This window comes from Pelmatolapia mariae, linkage group LG4 (assembly GCF_036321145.2).
Source record: "Pelmatolapia mariae isolate MD_Pm_ZW linkage group LG4, Pm_UMD_F_2, whole genome shotgun sequence".
Lineage (NCBI taxonomy): Eukaryota > Metazoa > Chordata > Actinopteri > Cichliformes > Cichlidae > Pelmatolapia > Pelmatolapia mariae.
The window spans coordinates 4269649-4290843 of NC_086230.1; the positions used below are offsets into that span (position 1 = coordinate 4269649).

A 21195-nucleotide genomic window follows, 5' to 3' on the forward strand; every position below is an offset into this window, starting at 1 on the left:
GGAGTTGGAGGGAGGAGGCTGTGCATTGGTGACATTTATGAAAGAACCATAACACCTAGTACAATAGTAAACACATTGGATGAAAGAGGACAGCGATGGCTACGTTTTGGGGGTAAAATGATGGCTGTAGAGCGAACGCTGCAGACACAGCAGCAGTTTTAAAAAATATTTTAAGATTTATTTTCGACCTGCTTCCACTGTACCAGTTGAGCTGTCTCACTCTAGCAGCAACATTCCGTCCCATACACACCCATTATAAACTCTGAAACGGCTGAAAAAACATCATGAAACTTAAACTGGAACTGAAGAAAAAGTATAAAATATATTGTAAAGATAAATACAAGTTGAATACTTGAATGTCTTGTCTTCGTTTTAAAGTTTGAATGGTGGCTCTATGTCAACGTATGGGGAAGTAGTAAGAGTTTAAAAATGAATAAGTTGAAGGAGAATTTGAAGGGTCTCCCCATTGAAATACATGGGAAATTTTTGTTGGAAAAAGTTGAATAAAATTAAAAATATTAATGTTAAAAATGAGAAAAGTAGAAGCAGTCATGTCCAAAAGAAGAGAAATCTAACGGTGTTTGAATGGTTTTTCTAAGTTGAACGGTTTTGAAGGAGTTAGATGCCAAAAAACGTACGGAATATGAAATAATAATAACTAGAAAGTGCATTTTCTGAAGAAACTGCAGTGTGAATGCTTGAATCTGAATGTATGCACTGAAATGAATTAATTGCTGAATTTTAAGTTAAAAATAAAAATGTTGAATGAGCTGGAAAATACAGAGTTTTTAACCTGAAAACAAAAGTGCAGAACTTTTGAAAGCTGATGTTCACACAGAAGAAGTTGGAAAATAGCTGAAAAGTTTTTAAATTTAAATTTGGAAAACCTAAGAAATGAGAACAGAAAATTTAGAGTCAGAAAACATCTGAATGAATATTAAAAGTTCATATTCTTTGAATCACTGAATGACTAAAGTGTAATCCCTCCACTTGGATCCACACGCTTTTAAAGGTTTACATCTCTGAGCTTTGAAAGACATGCTGTTGGAAAGAGAACAACGATGGCTTCGTTTTGAGGGTAAAATGATGGCTGTAGAGCAAACACTGTGGATACAGCAGCAGTTGAAAGAGAAGTGTTTAAGATGAATCTTGGCACAGTGAGAGAGAGCTCATTAGGCAGGCAGGTGTGAGCCTGGTTGCTATAGTGACTGCACCCAATGGCTCCATACACACGGACACAGACATGCACCTCACTTTTGCTGCTTAAAATGAACAGAAAAGTCAAGCCGAAACAAATCGCTCCCAAATGAAAAGTACAAGTCGTATTGACAAAATTCTTTCACCGTGAGCGGCAGCAATGTCTAGTCTACCTAATTCTCGGTTTTCATGCCTGTGGAGTTTATTATATGGACGTGGTGACAGTGTAAAGACACCATGCTCTTCTGATTTTCAAACGAACCTTCTGAGCCATTTTAACATTAGAGTCTATGGAAGAGTTGGAGGGAGTAGGCTGTGCTCTGGTGACATTTATGAAAGAACCATAACACCTAGTACAATAGTAAACACATTGGATGAAAGAGGACAGCGATGGCTACGTTTTGAGGGTAAAATCATACCTGTAGACAAAACGCTGCGGACACAGCAGCAGTTTTAAGAAAATATTTTAAGATTAATTCCCCCCCTGCTCTCACTCTACCAGTTGAGCTGTCTCACTCTAGCGGCAACATTCCGTCCCATACACACCCATTATAAACTCTGAAACGGCTGAAAAAACATCATGAAACTTAAACTGGAACTGAAGAAAAAGTATAATAGATATTGAAAAGATAAATACAAGTTGAATAGTTGAATGTCTTGTCTTCGTTTTAAAGTTTGAATGGTGGCTCTATGTCAACGTATGTGGAAGTAGATACAGTTTGAAAATGAGTAAGTTGAATGAGGATTTGAAGGGTCTCCCCATTGAAATACATGGGAAATTTTTGTTGAAAAAAGTTGAATAATTTTAAAAATATAAATGTTAAAAATGAGAAAAGTAGAAGCAGTCATGTCCAAAAGAAGAGGAATCTAACGGTGTTTGAATGGTTTTTCTAAGTTGAACGGTTTTGAAGGAGTTAGATGCCAAAAAACGTACGGAATATGGAATAATAGATAATAAGAAAGATTACAACAACAATACTGTGAATGCTTTTACAAGCATTCACACTAATAAAGATTAGAAGAACAATACTGTGAATGCTTTTACAAGCATTCACACTAATAATAAAGATTAGAAGAACAATACTGTGAATGCTTTTACAAGCATTCACACTAATAATAATAACTAGAAAGTGCATTTTCTGAAGAAACTGCAGTGTGAATGCTTGAATCTGAATGTATGCACTGAATGAATTAAATACTGAATATTAAGCTAAAAATGCTGAATTAGCTGGAAAATACAGAATTTTTAACCTGAAAACAAGCTGATTTTCACACAGAAGAAGTTGGAAAATAGCTGAACATGTTTAAAATATAAATTAGAAAAAGATGAGTAATGAGAAAAGAAAATTTAGTCAGAAAACCTCTGAATGAATAACAAAAGTTCATATTCTTCTAATCACTTAAAGAGTGGAATTATGTATTATAAATCTCTGATTCATAAAAAAATAATAAAAATAAATGTAAAAACAAATATGTTGAACTGAACTGAAAAAATGAACAAACATTCTGAAGAAAATACAAGCTTTAATATCCAGGATAATGTTTTTCAGACATATACACATGTGTATATCATGTTTAATGGTATTACATACATCAATTTGTTTTATATGTCATAGAAAATAACATAAAAATCTTAAGTCATATTGTACAGCTCCTTTCTGAAAAGGACTTAAATTAATTCAACAAATGTTTTTTTTTTTCGAAATACAATAAAAATCATTTTAAAAAGAGACGTTTGCAATTTTTTAAGGTGTTAATAATCTGATCCTGTCATGTGTCTGTTCAACTTTAGTTTTTGGCACAGACTCGATTCTTAAAGAACAAATTACCAAATAATAAACAAATAAAATTGAAATTAAAGTAGCTTTTTTTTTGTTAAACACTTCACAGGAGAATAAATAAAAATAACTAAATTAAATAACCAAATAAAAATAATAATCAACATATGAAATACATGAAAATTCAACTTTTAAAACCACAATCCTGAACCTTTAAATTGTGTTGGTTTCTTAGAATATGGCTGAACAGCTGTTTCTATCGGTCTACTGATCTGTCTACACATCTTTTTATTACTCATTCTTTTTTATGTTTTATTGTAAACAGTGTCCACACAGTTTTAAAAGAGAACTGTATAGAGATTTTTGAGTAAACTCAAACGTAAGCCTAAGGTGGTGACACAGTTTAACACATACAAATAATCAAATGAACACATTAGTCCTTTTTGTGGATAAATAAGTATCATTAGTTTACAGCATTGTTCAGCCATGCCACTAAATGCTTTTTAACACTGTGTTTTAACCTGGGCTCAGACACGAAGTCCCAAATTTAGTTAGTCCCTGACTTTGAGTTGTGGTTATGACTAATTATTATACACAAGGCTTTATCTATCTGAACTCTAAGGACACAAATATGAAAAAACCTATACTTACCAGCTGATACCCCACACTACACACTAGGTGTGCCATGTGACCTGAAACTTTGGTACAAACTCATCATAATTATTCTGTTAACACTGTTTCTTTAACACTGTTTGTGTTGCTGTTCAGCAGTTTAAAATGTTTTAGATTGGATTACATGGAACGAATTTGAGTTCTCTTGGGGGGTTTTGTGTGTGTTTTGTTCTTAGCAGATTCTTTCTTTACATACTGTTGAATTACAGTTACCACATTTCTGGTCATATGACATCCCGAGTGCCCACTTAAAAAAATCCCCACAGTTAATTCAACATTAAAACAAAATAAAAATATGTTAAATAAATAAAGGTTTGCTCTGTGATGAAATATTAAATAAGCATACACTGTACAGAGCACTAACAATGAAAACAATCCTTTAGCCTGTCAGATCAGAGAGAGGCAGTCATTATGTCCATTTAAAACCTGTAATCAAAGAGCACAACATTTCTGTGAAACTATAAAGTCCCATATGATCCTCATCATGTCCAGTGACTTCAGAGTGGATCCTCCCTGTCATCCGGCCAGTGTTTGATGTGTGGCAAGCAGCACAGAAGCAGGATAGCTGAGGAGCAGAAAACAGGAACATATGTAGTTGTAAATGTAAATATCAGTGATACTTGTCTTGTCATAGGGAATAAAATAATGAACTTACACACTCATTTAGGGAGGATCTTGACACTGCACAGAGGAGGCACAGTCAGTCTGACAATGATGGTGATCTGCAGGGATGTTTTCCTGCAGCAACATTCCTGCCGACTGGCCATATGATCCAGAGTAGTTGGTTTGTAATGAACAGAAAGGTGTATATGTTAGGTAGTGTGCACTTGGAGCTGGTCCTAAGAAACAAACACATCCTGTAATAAACTGAATACCTTTAGTAGTGCTGCTGCAAATATAAAGCCCTTCTATCATGTGTGGTTTCAAAGAAGGTGTTTTGGAGGCTCAGTCACAGAAACTGTGCAGTCTGTTCAGTCCTGAGTGTCTCAGCTCTGAAGGGGATGGATCACAGAGGGAAACACCTGAGTACAGACATTAAAATACACTCAAAATAACACTCCTAAGGTCAAGTGAAAACACAATTTAAACACTTTACAAAGAATTAATACATGTTTCCATGAAAATAATGTCATTAACCCTTTTTGTTGTGAGTAAATCTCACCGACTGCTTGTGGGACAAGCTAGAAGGAGGACTTATCACAGAATCTCTCCTGTGCTCCAGATGTGAAGTCTCATGCTCTGATCGTACGGCGAAGATGGTGATGATGAAGCCTCTCTGATCTGTGGCATTACATTTTCTGGCTGCTATGTGCTTCACACTGTTGGATTTTACATGTGAAGCTCGGAGAAGACACAGGAGGACTGTGTCTCTCTTAACAAAAAAAAGAAAAAAAAAAGAAACCTAACAACCTCCCACCGTACCCCCCCACATTCAACTCCCACCTACCCACTCCACTCAACTCCCCAGCCTCACACCACCCAATGTCTATACAAATGTAGGGTATCAACTGGTAACAAAAAGCAAGTTTAACATATGTAGTGCATATGTAACACTGCTGAAACATTTCTGGCCAGAAATGTGCATTTATCATCCCAGACCCAGACCCACCCTGATAAATGCACTGGCTGAAACATGATAAAAGCTCATAAAAATGTATGTTTCATTTAAAGATTTGTCCAAAAATATAATTGTATACTTTTGAAAAAGTTTAAAGATTATAACAAACTGAAATCAATAACATTTTTGTAAATAGTATTTCAAAATAGAGGCACAGATAAACTGGCTTAACTGTCATTATTGCTGTAATTAGATTTTTCTTTTTTTTTCTTTTTTTAAAAAAAGCAACCTTTAGTCTGTGTTGTTCTCTCAGAAACAATGAAGAAGCTGTTGAACATTTATTTGCTGTGTGGGCAATCCTCTGGTCCACCCTCCCTCCCTCCCAGCCACAGTGAGACTGGGGCAGCCTGGCAGGATTTTGAAGCCTGGCTGCAGAGAGGATATGCCTACACTGTTTGTTTTAAACTGCTATATTTGATTTTTCTGACATTCATAGATTTCTGATTTTTAGATTTTCTGTAATACATAAAATTGTCATCTTTTACTGATATCACTACTTAATTCATTTAATTGTATTTTATGTAGACAATTGAAACATTATATTGCAATGCAGGGCGCTTTTTCTTAAGTCAACTTTTAAATATCGCTCTACTTTCTTAAGTCATTCAAAAATATAGAAATTACTTACTGTATTCAAAGATATAGTTCATGAATCATCACAGGACAATACACAGTATACAGGGTCATGGTAACTATGGTAGGTCTTCATGACTCCAGAATGGAGACATCGCTCTGGCTGAGAAATGAAAATTAGGTCAAGCAGTGTGTTCTTCTCTGTGGTAGGGGCAGTGATGACCTGTGCGTATCCCCTAGACTCAAACAGCTCCAGGATTGGTTTGTTTGCACTGGATAAAACATTCTCATTAAAATCACCACACACTATGATGGGATGACAGTCCATGATCTCTAATGAGTCTAATAGGCTTACCAGGTTTTTCAGGAATGGCCTCAGAGTGTAGTCTGGAGGTCTGTACACAACTGCAATCAGAGCACTGACTGGTGCTTCAACCTTTAAAGCCAGAAATTCAAGGTCAGTTACATTATGGATGTACTGTTTTTCATGCACTTGAATGTCACTTTTCACATAAACAGCAACTCCACCACCACTTCTGTTTGCCATCTGGGGAAAGTTTGTGTAGGACAGGTGTCTGTTGCGTTTGAACAAATTGTAATTTTCCAAGTGGAGACTCTCTGCGACAAAAGAGCCTCGCAGGTGTGTTTCTGTTAGGCACAAAACATCTGCTAGACACAATTCATGGTGACTCTTGATGTCATTAATGTGAGCTGGCAGTCCCTCTGTATTATGGTGAACAATGGTGAAAACATCTGACCTGCTCAGTGTTTGTCTCACATGTAGAAGAGGCATCATGTCATCAAGGTTGGCTTGTCTCATGTTCTCAAGCGCTGCAGTGATTTCTGGATTGGTGAATATTTTTTTCTCCTCCATATCAAGAAGATAGAGTCCATTGATAGACGTCACTCTACTGACAGCTACGTAGGCCATGCCGGGCTCAAAAATGCTCTTAAGAGAGACAACAGCTGATGTGGTTGTCATACCTTGTACCTTATGTATTGTACATGCAAAGGCCAGCTTCACTGGGAACTGTCTTCGTACCACTCCTTTCTGCTTTAGATTCTCCTCTGCTCTCTCAATGTACACCATGTCGTCTGCTGGTGTGCGGTTATTCTTTCCAGATGTCTCATTATCCATTTTAAGTCCAAGCTTGATGATGTGTCGGTCGTTTTCAGAGTAAACTACTCTAAGTAGTTTTCCAAAAGCTCCATTAACCAAACCATTTTGTATGTCAATGTTTCTGGTGAGCATGACACGAGCTCCTTCTGCAACTTTCAGTGTGTCTGGTAACTCGTTTTTACCTCCTTTGAATGGTCTGTCTTGAAGTGCCATTCTGCCAGTTCTAGGATCCTTTCTATAATCATCTGCATGGATGTCAATGATATGAGTATGGAGCAGACCCAGTGTTGCAGAGTTGTGTGCATCCACTTCTTTGTTAGTTGCAAAAATGTGCAACGCATCAGTCGGACAACGGGCTGGTTCAGTTATGGCCTGTGACAACAAATTTCTATCTGCTTCGCAAAGCACATCCAACTTTCCTTTCACACGGATTCTGTTCAGCATCTCAGCAAAGACAACATCATCTTTCTGACGCATAATCTCAGTCAGAGTGATCATCTGAAAATGCTCCCGCCACAGGTCGATCTCGGACGGGTCGTGCACACAGAGAGGTTTTGACTGTCGCACTGGGGGTAGCTGATAGAAGTCTCCAACAGCAATGACTGACATGCCTCCAAAGGGTCTCCGAGTCCCTTTGATCTGTTTGAGTCTTGCATCTACATATGCAAAGAGATATCTTGACACCATAGACACTTCGTCAATGACGATTATTTCAGCATTCAAAAGTTCTGATCTGACTTCATCCAGCTGATTGCCAAGTCCCTGAATGGGAGGTTTTAAGCTTCTAGGGAGCTTGAGTAGAGAATGCAGTGTTGTTCCAGAAATGTTAAATGCTGCAGTCCCAGTGAAAGCAGTTAACAGGACAGTGGGTTTTGATATGTCAACGTCGTCTGCATATCTGGGCACTTTGCTCAGTATCTTAGATGCTTCTGAGTAGATGCATTTGATAAGATGTGATTTTCCTGTTCCAGCACCACCATTAATATAAAAGAAAAACTGCTCTGGATTTAGAGAACAGACCCTTTTAATGCACCAGTCTCTAACTGCATAAAATATGCAGGCTTGCTTCTTATTCAGATTCTGAAACATCTGACGTAACAATGTGGGATCAATAGCAGGGGGTTCCCTGATGGCTCTGACTTCTGTTGAAGCATCAGCCTGACGGCTGTAGTCGGGCACATCTTCCTGTTCATTTTCATTGTCTCGCTCTCTTTCTTGTTCAACAAGTTGCAACCTTACAAGATCTGATTCAGGTGCCAGATTACACCATTCGTCAGTCACACCTCTGTTCTGCTCATATTCCTCAACAGCGGTCTCGATCTCCTCACTGTTTTTCTCATATTTTTCTCTGTTTCTTTTGACAATGTGTTGCACGTACTCAAGACGGTCAGTACCTGGTAGGTGTACACAGCCAGCACCATAGAAAGCCTGATAGGTTGGCAACGATGCCGTTTTCAGTTCGTTGTCTGAACGATGAGGAAGGTACAGTTTAAGCAGTCTTCCATAATATTGCTCTGGATTTTTTTCTTGTGAGCATCGGTGAAATCTGATGATAGCAGGCTTATCGTTTTTGCGCCTTTGCACAAATCCCATCTCATTGAGAAGGGGCAAAACATCTTTACCTTTTTTCTTTTGGCCATAGACAATCCTGCAAGTAGCAGCAAAGTCTGCCATGCACATCTCCTCATACTCTGGTGTTTCAGGTCTGGCTTTGTATTTGTCATTCAATGATGTCATCCAAACATTTGAAGACTCAGGTGTTGTGTTGTCCAGAACTGAAAGGGGACGACTCATTTTCACTGGATTATCATCAGTTGGTATGAATATTACAGCACGTGAACATTGCTTCATGTGAAGACCACATGCACGAGCAACACACTCCTGGGCACTGATCTCTCGCTTCTTTGAATATGCCTGCATGACGGCTCTCATTTCATCACACTCATTTACACTGTCTTTATGGGAGTTCTCAATGACAGTTTTCAGGTACTCAGATAGCCCGCCCTCTTTTTTTGATATATATTTCATTAAATAATTTGCAGCGCCGAAAGCATCTAAAACAAAGCTTATGTCGATATTACTGTTCCAGGCTTCAAGCAGATGTGGATTATAGCCGTTTATCCAAGAGTCTTTTGGATCACGCTTTAGTATGATCGTACTTCTTGTGTTCATTTTATTCAGGTATCGCTCATATTCTGCATGTGTCAACTTGCATCTTGCCAAGAGCTGCTCTAAACTCATGGAAGCAGTTTCAGGCTCATTCAGCAGCTGGTTCAGTGGTCTGAGCTTGTTCTTTGCAGTTTCTACCTCCAGTTCATCATCCTCACTGGGTCTTGTGATCATTGTCTCATTGCAGGGTGGTTTGGGAAAACCAAAACGGCACCCAGAGCTTAAACTCCTAAAGCACGTCTTTGTGTGGTTCTTACTGTGTTTTTGCACTTCTGTTACTTTCTTGTACAGTTCAGGTTGTTTATGTGGATCAGGCAGCTGAGCTGTGATGTATTTGTTTATAAAATCAACAACAGTTTGATCATCATCCTCCTCAAACACAGGAGCACCTTCTACCCACAGGAGACAGTGTATGTGTGGGCTTCCTCTGTGCTGAAACTCCACTCTGTAAAAGTAGTCAATGACTTTGCCAAGTGGCTCTGCAGGAGATAAGAGTAAATCTCTGAATAATGCTTCAACTCTCTTGTCAAACATGCGCATTGTTGTGACAGGATTGCTTCTCAGGATGTCACACTTTGCTGACCAGTCGAGTCCTTCAAAACTCACTTGTTCACCTTGCTGCCTTGTTATTGCTTCAATCACTTCAGGCCAGCGCATTTCAGCAGCTGAGAATGTGCAAAAGAACGTGGGAGTTCCCAACTGTCTGATCATGGCAAAAAGATCTCTTGTTGTTTTCTCCCAATAGGCTGGGGTTCCTCTCAGAGGCTGCATGAATCTCACTGCATCTTTATTTCGCACCAGTTTCTCCACCTCATGTTTATCTTGCAGCATGCCTGAGGTTATTTTTCTCCCATCTCTGGTCAAAGGCTTTGCCTTCCTTAACTGGATTGTCATGCTGGAAGTAGCCAAATGTATTTCAGTCACAAACTGTGCAAAGAACAAATAGTTTGTGTCTTTGGCAAAACGGTCATCAGTGCAGAAAAGTCTTGATTTGAAATACCCACTGGGGGATACTTTGATCAGCCTTCTTTCATCCAGTGTGTTTTGGCCTGTAGGAAACTGCACAGGGAAGGCCATGGCCTCCAGTTTAGGTGTTTTGAAAAAACTTATTGGATTGTTTCTCTCTGCAGGAGCAACAGAGTAGATTCCTTCACTGAAACATAATATCTCCTCAGCCACATCAGGGGGCTGCAAACAGGACTCGAGTGCAAAACCACCATTAGTCAGTCCATCTTCTTGCGCTGAATCATCTCTGATCTGTTCACATGGTTGTTCACCATCACAGGGTAACATGTCGATATTCTGTTCATTTTTATTTTGTGCTTCACTGAGTGCATTTTTCTCACAGCTGTCAATTTCCATTAAATCAGCCTCATCGTAATCGTCCTCATTCATGTTTTCATCATCATCATCCTCCTCATCTTCATCAGGAAGTGTTGGATCACACAGCTCAGCATCATCTCTGATGCTCACATCCTTATACTGTGGATGAATCTGCTTGAGTTTATGCAGTGCTTGCACAAGTTTAGACCAGCTTACAGTCTGAAACAGCTGATGACCTTTGTAAGACAAGCGTCTCTTCAGTTTTACTCTCATGACTTGAGAATTAATTCTTAATCTAGGCAATGCTTCAACAGTTTCCTGTACCTCTGATGGGACACAGACCACATTTCCTCTAATTGCTCTCTGTCTGCCTTTGGGAAGAGGAATAATCTTGGCAAATGGTATGCACTTGGCTATGAGATGTCTCTCCAGTATGTTGAGATCAGACAGTTCAGGTGGAATATCAGCAAGATCCAGTTTATTGGCAACAGCAAGTGCTGGCATGGATCCATTTTTAAGATGACTGTGGCAGGTGTGACAAATCCACTCTCTCTTTCTCTCATCAGGCACATTGCACTGCTCATTTCTGCAGTTTTCATCACAAACATGAACAAACCTTCCTGTCAAACATGTTGCAACCACATGTGGGTTTTTCACATAATTTGACCTTGTGCAGGGTCGCACTTGGTTTGGAAATGAAGCCTTGAAACAGACAGTACATGGGTATGATGGTCCAGCTTTGATTTGTGATTTGAACACAGATATGGCCTCGTTGATCACACTGTTGTCACTCTCTTGGGTTTGTCTGTTAACCCATCTGTATTTCCTTTTTATTTTCATGGCACATCTCATATTGTGCATAATCCTGAATGCAAGATTACTTTGATACCTGTCTCGCATTAGTTGTTTCATTAGTTGTCGGTGTCTTACTCTGAATGCATTGTCACGTGCATAACGCTGAGTCACTCGAGATCTCTGTCTCTCTCTGAATTCTGGGCTCTCTTGATACCTTTTAGTGATATAGCTTTTTTGCTTTTGTCTAAATTCAGCATTGTCACAGTAGCGTCTTTTAATATATTGTTGTTGTTTCTTTCTAAATTCATTGTTCTCACAGTAGCGCCTTTTAATATATTGTTGTTGTTTCTTTCTGAATTCATTGTTCTCACAGTAGCGCCTTTTAATATATTGTTGTTGTTTCTTTCTGAATTCATCGTTCTCACAGTAACGCCTTTTAATATATTGTTGTTGTTTCTTTCTGAATTCATCGTTCTCACAGTAGCGTCTTTTAATATATTGTTGTTGTTTCTTTCTAACTGTAGCATTCTCAGAAAAACGTCTTTTAACATATTGTTTTTGTTTCTTTCTGAATTCATCATTTTCACAGTAACGTCTTGTAATATATTGCTGTTGTTTCTGTCTGAATTCATCATTCTCAAAATAACGTCTTTTAATATACTGTTGATGTTTCTGTCTGACTTCAGGATTGTTTTTATATGCCTCGCTTGTGCAAGATTTTTTCTTTTCTTTGTACTCTTTATTTGAAGCATATTTTTGTCGTTCTTTCCTTTTTTGGTTTTCTTTTCTCTGATTTCTGGGTTTCTCTGATGCCATTAATCTTCTTTTCATTTTGTGCCTTTGTTGTTTATTAACCTTTTTCAGTTTTTGTAAAACTATATCAGAAAGATCACAGGCAGCAACATTTGTTATTGCAGCATTTGATTGACATGAAAAAGCATCATTTGATGGAAAGAAATTTAATTGACTGCATATTTCTTCAGTTGGTATATTAGGAGGTTCATTCTGATCTTCATATGATGTGAAATTAGTCATGTGGACTTCTTTTTGTTTCACCAGTGGCGTACAAATGGACATTTGACAAAAGATGTTCTCAGTCAGATCAGTGGTTGTGTTTCTCCTTGGAGTAGAGGAGTTTGCTTCATCAACAGTTGTATCAGAGTGAGTAGGTGCCACAGCAGTGGCAGCTGTTGGTCTGCAGACTGTGTCTGTGATAGTATCATTCAGGTTGACTGTGCTCATACTGTAAAACTGCACATGCTTCAGCTCATAGGTACAAGAGGGTGATATCTCCATCCCTTCATAAGAATCCTGGAGCCTCTTAATCATGTCACTGAGGAGTGTAAATTTCAGCATCACAGCTGTACCACGATTACGTGACTGTAGTGGTAGAGGAAGACCACTGGCTGTTCTGGAGTGTGGATCAAAGAAACCATATTTGCCTGATGTGGATCTGAACACTGCGATACACAATCCACTCATAATCAATAAGGCATACTGCACATCTGACAACAGGCAGCTCAGTCCTGCTTCTAAGCTGAGAAAGGTATCTACTGCCTCCTCTGGAGGTTCTTCAAATGTCCCATACCGGGAAGGCTGTGTCATGTCGACATGATACATAGACCTGCGAGCATCAACTTTGTCTGGCAGCTCATCGGTTGCCAAATGAATACTCTTGGGGAATCTTTTCTTGGCCTCTTTGTACATCACATCACCTTTATCCAAGACCAGATTAAGGTCAGCTGTAGTTATGTTTTCATTCTCATGAAGGAAAGCAAGAAATGTGAGTGAGTTACATGTGCACTGGCTGTTTCTGGAGTCTCCATATTTGGGATGAGCCTGGCTGTGAGATGCACAGACATGTGTTACAGAGGGCTGGATTTCAAGGTTCACTCTTTCTGCATGAGATGGCCCTGCCACATCACTGTGATGGCCTCTTTTCACAATATCAGCATAACCCACCAGCGGGGCACTTGACACCTCAGGTTGGTCTCTATGGTTTACCTGATGTTCATTAAATGCATGCTGCAATCCAGTCTTTACAGCATCTGCATAGGATACCTGTTTTACATGTGCAGGAACATGTCGACCTGCCTGTTTGACACCATCAGCATTGGTCTTTGCAGACACACGGTCTTCTGCAGAGCTCTGAGGAGAATCACACTCAGTTTGTTCACATGTTGGTACTTTGTGAAACTCATGGAACTTCTTCCAGCGTTGTTTTGCAGCTTGTGACTTTTTCTGCTTTTTTGGCATTTTTACACACCTTTAAGTGTTTCTGTTAGTCTTTAGAAAATGTATTCAAAAAACAAGAGTGGCACACAGCAGGAGATGTTTTCTTTGTCTTTATATTTCAGCTTTTATTTCTCAGAAACAATGTCTTTGTTTGTTTGACAGTTTGTCAGTCGAGAGAATATTATGTACTCTCTTTATTGGCTTGGCACAACTTAGCAGCAAGCCCAGAATGAAAAACAGGTAGAGAGAAAATTTAGAAGAGAGAATAGACAGAGCAGGAGAGACACGGCTGGGAGATGACAATCAAACCGTGAATTAGAGTTTTCTTTATTTGTTCAGTTTGTTCTCAGGTAGAGGCAATATGCACTCTTTATTGCTTTAATGGCTTGGCATTTTTCAGCAGCAAGCCAAGAGTGAAAAACAGGTAGAGAGAAAATTTAGCAGAGAGAACAGGCAGAGCAGGAGAGACACGGCTTGGAAATCAAACCGCAGAGTTTTCTTTGTTCAGTTTGTTCAAAGGTTGAGGCAAAATATGCACTCTTTATTGCTTTATTGGCTTGTGCATTTCTCAGCAGCAAGCCAAAGAGTGAAAAACAGGTAGAGAGAAAATTTAGCAGAGAGAACAGAGAGAGCAGGAAAGACACGGTTTTGAAATCAAACCGCAGAGTTTTCTTTGTTTGTTCAGTTTGTTCAAAGGTTGAGGCAAAATATGCACTCTTTATTGCTTTATTGGCTTGTGCATTTCTCAGCAGCAAGCCAAAGAGTGAAAAACAGGTAGAGAGAAAATTTAGCAGAGAGAACAGAGAGAGCAGGAGAGACACGGTTTTGAAATCAAACCGCAATAAGATTCTTGGTTTGGCAAAATTTCTCACAAACCACAGGGTGAAATACAGATGGAAAGAAGGCAGAGACAACAGGTGGAGCAAGACAGAGGATAGAGGGGATGGGGGGTTGGGATGTGACAGAGAAGACTGGAGATCTGGTCCTTGTTCTTCTGCACACTGTGAACAAAAAAGAAGAAAAAAATAATAATTTTATTAAAATTATATCACATGGTAATTGTATGAACTAATTGTGACTACTGAAAAAGGACAAAACAAATATTGAAGCTAAACTGTTGTTGGCTGCCATGTGCAAAAAGTTGCATAATTGGGCACTTTTTAAAATAATAAATATTTATTTAAATTCAGCAATAATATTTTTAATACAAATATGATTGAGTGAATCATTAACTAATCACATGTAGTGTGACTACAAAAATGTAAAAAATATTTTAGCCCAATTGTTAAGCTGCACTTATGTGTATTTATTATAAAATTGTGTTTAAAAGGTCTAGTTTGAATGAAAGATTGAACCCATCACTTTACAGCTTATATAAGTCAGATTATTTTTTTATTTTGGTATACTTCTCTTACAGTATGTGCACACCTACCAGGCAAAGCACAGATGTCAGTCAAGTTCCTGAAAGTGTAAGACGAGAAATAATGTTAGTTGTCTGTACAGTATTATCAGACTAACAGAAATACAAAGCCCACATGACATGATACACTGAACTTATAGTCAGCAGGTTATAGAATAATATAGCACACCAACAGACACAGCAACCATTTTATAATTCAAACTAATTACCTTAAGTATTTCCACTTATGTAAGGCTACTGTTCGACTGTTACTAGCCTTAGCATTGCTGCTAGCGCTAGCATTCCGGCTAGCATTAGCACTTCAGTTAGTGTTAGCACTGCAGCTAGCGTTAGCATTGCAGCTAGCATTAGCAATGCTGCTAGCGCTAGCACTCTTACTGTTAAAACTGAGCCACAATGGCAATAATAAAGCTCATTTGTTACTTTTGTCTCACTGACCGCCAAGGAATATCACAGGAATATTCTTTTTGTCAGTTAACAACTGCTAGTGCTAGTGTTAGCACTATAGCTAGCGTTAGCATTGTTGCTAGCATTAGCATCGTTGCTAGCATTAGCATTGAAGCTAGCGTTAGCACTGCTGCTAACAGCAAAACGTCATAAACAAATATAAATGATAGCGAAGGTTATTCTTTTTTCTTTCTTTCTTTATTCTTTGAACTCTGTTGGACTTGATATGTGAGTTTAAATGTCAAACATGTATTTTTATCGTCATAAAAATAAAACAGTGCAGTACTGAGTGTACTGTACTTACCACAGCAGAGAGCAAAGCGGAATGATGACAGTTGGTCCAGTGATGGGTTAAAAATAAATGAGGCGTTCAGGTGGTGCTTGGAAATTTGAACATCAGTTTGAACAGCAATAATGAGCATATACATGTCTGTGTTAGTCTCTGTGTGTAAGAGACATAGAGAGATAGAGGGAAGAAATACACTAGACTAGTGTACAAATTGGTACTTTTTGTATAAGCGAATGAGTGACATACAGAAAAATATGGCAACTGGCATTACATGAGCAAATAAAAAGTATTTCATTTTGAACTGTTTTGTGGGTTTTATTTTAAGACTACTTTAAGTTTGTTAGTGGGGAGATAAACTATACAGACTATAAACACAGACAATAAAGGAGATTAGATTAGTTAAACGTTAGTTAAAATGTGGGAAAATCAACTACAGACAGGTAGATGCTGTAAGCTTTAATTATCCAGTCAGAAAGGATGATTTTAAAGTCATCAACTGACTCCAACTGCCCAGATCTGAAAAACCTATGTGCCAATCACAATGCTCTACTTAGTTGGCATATACTAACTACTGACCCCTGTCAAATCTGTCTTATTGTACCTATTGAAAAAGTTAATCTTACTACAACTGCTTAGATGCAGCAGACATTTTTAGGTTTAACCTTGGCACAGTGAGAGAGAGCTCGTTAAGCAGGCAGGTGTGAGCCTGGTTGCTATAGTGACTGCACCCAATGGCACACACACAGACATACACCTCACTTTTGCTGCTTAAAATGAACAGAAAAGTCAGGCCGAAACAAATCGCTCCCAAATGAAAAGTACACGTCGTATTGACAAGATTCTTTCACCGTGAGCGCCAGCAATGTCTAGTCTACTGAATTCTCAGTTTTCATGCCTGTGGAGTTTATTATATGGACGTGGTGACAGTGGAAAGACACCATGCTCTTCTGATTTTCAAACGAACCTTCTGAGCCATTTTAACATTAGAGTCTATGGAAGAGTTGGAGGGGCAAGGCTGTGCATTGGTGACATTTATGAAAGAACCATAACACCTATTACAATAGTAAACACATTGGATGAAAGAGGACAGCGATGGCTACGTTTTGAGGGTAAAATGATGGCTGTAGAGTGAACGCTGCAGACACAGCAGCAGTTTTAAAAAATATTTTAAGATTAATTTTCGACCTGCTTTCACTCTGGCAGTTGAGCTGTCTCACTCTAGCAGCAACATTCCATCCCATACACACCCATTATAAACTCTGAAACGGCTGAAAAAACATCATGAAACTTAAACTGGAACTGAAGAAAAAGTATAAAAGATATTGAAAAGATAAATACAAGTTGAATAGTTGAATGTCTTGTCTTCGTTTTAAAGTTTGAATGGTGGCTCTATGTCAATGTATGTGGAAGTAGATACAGTTTGAAAATGAGTAAGTTCAATGAGGATTTGAAGGGTTTCCCCATTGAAATACATGGGGAATTTTTGTTGAAAAAAGTTGAATAATTTTAAAAATATAAATGTTAAAAATAAGAAAAATAGAAGCAGTCATGTCCAAAAGAAGAGGAATCTAATGGTGTTTGAATGGTTTTTCTAAGTTGAACGGTTTTGAAGGAGATAGACTACAAAAAACGTACGGAATATATAATAAACTAGAAAGTGCATTTTCTGAAGAAACTGCAGTGTGAATGCTTGAATCTGAATGTATGCACTGAAATGAATTAATATTGACCTAAAAATGTTGAATGAGTTGGAAAAAACAGAATTTTTAACCTGAAAACAAAAGTGCAGAACCTTTGAAAGCTGATTTTTACACAGAAGAAGTTGAAAAATAGCTGAAATTGTTTTAAATGTAAATTAGAAAAACCTAAGATTCAAAGTCAGAAAACATCTGAATGAATATTAAAAGTTCATATTCTTTGAATCACTGAATGACTAAAATGTGATCCCTCCACTTGGATCCATAAAGTTTAAAAAGTTTAAATGTCTGAGGTTTGAAAGACACGCTGTTGGAAAGAGAACAACGACGGCGACATTTCGAGGGTAAAATGATGGCTGTAGAGCAAACACTGTGGATACAGCAGCAGTTGAAAGAGAAGTGTTTAAGATGAATCTTGGCACAGTGAGAGAGAGCTCATTAGGCAGGCAGGTGTGAGCCTGGTTGCTATAGTGACTGCACCCAATGGCTCCATACACACACACAGACATGCACCTCACTTTTGCTGCTTAAAATGAACAGAAAAGTCAGGCCGAAACAAATCGTTCCCAAATGAAAAGTACAAGTCGTATTGACAAAATTCTTTCACCGTGAGCGACAGCAATGTCTAGTCTACCGAATTCTCAGTTTTCATGCCTGTGGAGTTTATTATATGGACGTGGTGACAGTGTAAAGACACCATGCTCTTCTGATTTTGAAACGAACCTTCTGAGCCATTTTAACATTGGAGTCTATGGAGCAGTTGGAGGGAGTAGGCTGTGCATTGGTGACATTTATGAAAGCACCATAACACCTATTACAATAGTAAACACATTGGATGAAAGAGGACAGCGATGGCTACGTTTTGAGGGTAAAATGATGGCTGTAGAGCGAACGCTGCAGACACAGCAGCAGTTTTAAAAAAGATTTTAAGATTAATTTTCGACCTGCTTTCACTCTGGCAGTTGAGCTGTCTCACTCTAGCGGCAACATTCCGTCCCATACACACCCATTATAAACTCTGAAACGGCTGAAAAAACATCATGAAACTTAAACTGGAACTGAAGAAAAAGTATAATAGATATTGAAAAGATAAATACAAGTTGAATAGTTGAATGTCTTGTCTTCATTTTAAAGTTTGAATAGTGGCTCTACGTCAATGTATGTGGAAGTAGATACAGTTTAAAGAGGAGTAAGTTGAAGGATAATTTGAAGGGTCTCCCCATTGAAATACATGGGAAATTTTTGTTGAAAAAAGTTGAATAATTTTAAAAATATAAATGTTATAAATGAGAAAAGTAGAAGCAGTCATGTCCAAAAGAAGAGGAATCTAACGGTGTTTGAATGGTTTTTCTAAGTTGAACGGTTTTGAAGGAGATACAGTACAAAAAACGTACGGAATATATAATAAAATATAATAATAATAATAAAGACTAGAAAGTGCATTTTCTGAAGAAACTGCAGTGTGAATGCTTGAATCTGAATGTATGCACTGAAATGAAATCATTACTGAATATTAAGCTAAAAATGTTGAATGAGCTGGAAAATACAGAATTTTTAACCTGAAAACAAAAGTGCAGAACTTTTGAAAGCTCGTTTTCACACAGAAGAAGTTGGAAAATAGCTGAACATGTTTAAAATATAAATTAGAAAAAGATGAGTAATGACAAAAGAAAATTTAGTCAGAAAACCTCTGAATGAATAACAAAAGTTCATATTCTTCTAATCACTTAAAGAGTGGAATTATGTATTATAAATCTCTAATTCATAAAAAAAATAATATGTAAAAACAAATTTGTTAAATTGAACTGAAAAGATGAACAAACATGCTGGAGAAAATACAAGCTTTAATATACAGCATAATGTTTTTCAGACATATACACATGTGTATATCATGTTTAATGGTATTACATACATCCATTTGTTTTGTATATCATAGAAAATAACATAAAAATCTTAAGTCATATTGTACAGCTTCTTTCTGAAAAGGACTTAAATTAATTCAACAATTTTTTTTTTTCGAAATAGAATAAAAATCATTTTAAAAAGAGACGTTTGCAATGTTTTAAGGTGTTAATAATCTGATCCTGTCATGTGTCTGTTCAACTTTAGTTTTTGGCACAGACTCGATTCTTAAAGAACAAATTACCAAATAATAAACAAATAAAATTGAAATTAAAGTAGCTTTTTTTGTTAAACACTTCACAGGAGAATAAATAAAAATAACTAAATTAAATAACCAAATAAAAATAATAAGCAACATATGAAATACATGAAAATTCGACTTTTAAAACCACAATCCTGAACCTTTAAATTGTGTTTGTTTCGTAGCACATGGCTGAACAGCTGTTAATATTGGTCTACTGAATCTACTGATCTGTCTACACATCTTTTTATTACTCATTCTTTTTTATGTTTTATTGTAAACAGTGTCCACACAGTGGTAAAAGAGAACTGTATAGAGATTTTTGAGTGAACTCAAACGAAAGCCTAAGGTGGTGACACAGTTTAACACATACAAATAATCAAATGAACACATTAGTCCTTTTTGTGAACATGGATAAATAAGTATCATTAGTTTACAGCATTGTTCAGCCATGCCACTAAATGCTTTTTAACACTGTGTTTAAACCTGGGCTCAGACACGAAGTCCCAAATTTAGTTAGTCCCTGACTTTGAGTTGTGGTTATGACTAATTATTATACACAAGGCTTTATCTATCTGAACTCTAAGGACACAAATATGAAAAAACCTATACTTACCAGCTGATACCCCACACTACACACTAGGTGTGCCATGTGACCTGAAACTTTGGTACAAACTCATCATAATTATTCTGTTAACACTGTTTCTTTAACACTGTTTGTGTTGCTGTTCAGCAGTTTAAAATGTTTTAGATTGGATTACATGGAACGAATTTGAGTTCTCTTGGGGTTTTTTGTGTGTGTTTTGTTCTTAGCAGATTCTTTCTTTACATACTGTTGAATTACAGTTACCACATTTCTGGTCATATGACATCCCGAGTGCCCACTTAAAAAAATCCCCACAGTTAATTCAACATTAAAACAAAATAAAAATATGTTAAATAAATAAAGGTTTGCTCTGTGATGAAATATTAAATAAGCATACACTGTACAGAGCACTAACAATGAAAACAATCCTTTAGCCTGTCAGATCAGAGAGAGGCAGTCATTATGTCCATTTAAAACCTGTAATCAAAGAGCACAACATTTCTTTGAAACTATAAAGTCCCATATGATCCTCATCATGTCCAGTGACTTCAGAGTGGATCCTCCCTGTCATCCGGCCAGTGTTTGATGTGTGGCAAGCAGCACAGAAGCAGGATAGCTGAGGACTTTAAAAGAAGAGCAGAAAACAGGAACATTTGTAGTTGTAAATGTAAATATCAGTGATACTTGTCTTGTCAAAGGGAATAAAATAATGAACTTACACACTCATTTAGGGAGGATCTTGACACTGCACAGAGGAGGCACAGTCAGTCTGACAATGATGGTGATCTGCAGGGATGTTTTCCTGCAGCAACATTCCTGCCGACTGGCCATATGATCCAGAGTAGTTGGTTTGTAATGAACAGAAAGGTGTATATGTTAGGTAGTGTGCACTTAGAGCTGGTCCTAAGAAACAAACACATCCTGTAATAAACTGAATACCTTTAGTAGTGCTGCTGCAAATATAAAGCCCTTCTATCATGTGTGGTTTCAAAGAAGATGTTTTGGAGGCTCAGTCACAGAAACTGTGCAGTCTGTTCAGTCCTGAATGTCTCAGCTCTGAAGGGGATGGATCACAGAGGGAAACACCTGAGTACAGATATTAAAATACACTCAAAATAACACTCCTAAGGTCA

At 37.6% G+C, this 21195-nt stretch overlaps 1 protein-coding gene and 2 long non-coding RNA genes across 3 annotated transcripts in view; all 3 read right to left on the reverse strand.

Annotated features, from left to right (window-relative positions):
• LOC134625691 (deleted in malignant brain tumors 1 protein-like) overlaps positions 1-21195 on the reverse strand; it is a 246300-nt gene that overhangs the window by 112287 nt on the left and 112818 nt on the right. The window lies entirely within an intron of this gene.
• On the reverse strand, positions 3845-4579 carry LOC134625855 (uncharacterized). Its single transcript, XR_010093776.1, has 3 exons — positions 4523-4579; positions 4303-4406; positions 3845-4212 (listed from the first exon to the last, which is right to left on the reverse strand). It is a non-coding gene; the product is annotated as an uncharacterized LOC134625855 (long non-coding RNA).
• Positions 20579-21107, reverse strand: LOC134625854 (uncharacterized). The gene is made up of 3 exons (XR_010093775.1): positions 21002-21107; positions 20782-20885; positions 20579-20678 (listed from the first exon to the last, which is right to left on the reverse strand). It is a non-coding gene; the product is annotated as an uncharacterized LOC134625854 (long non-coding RNA).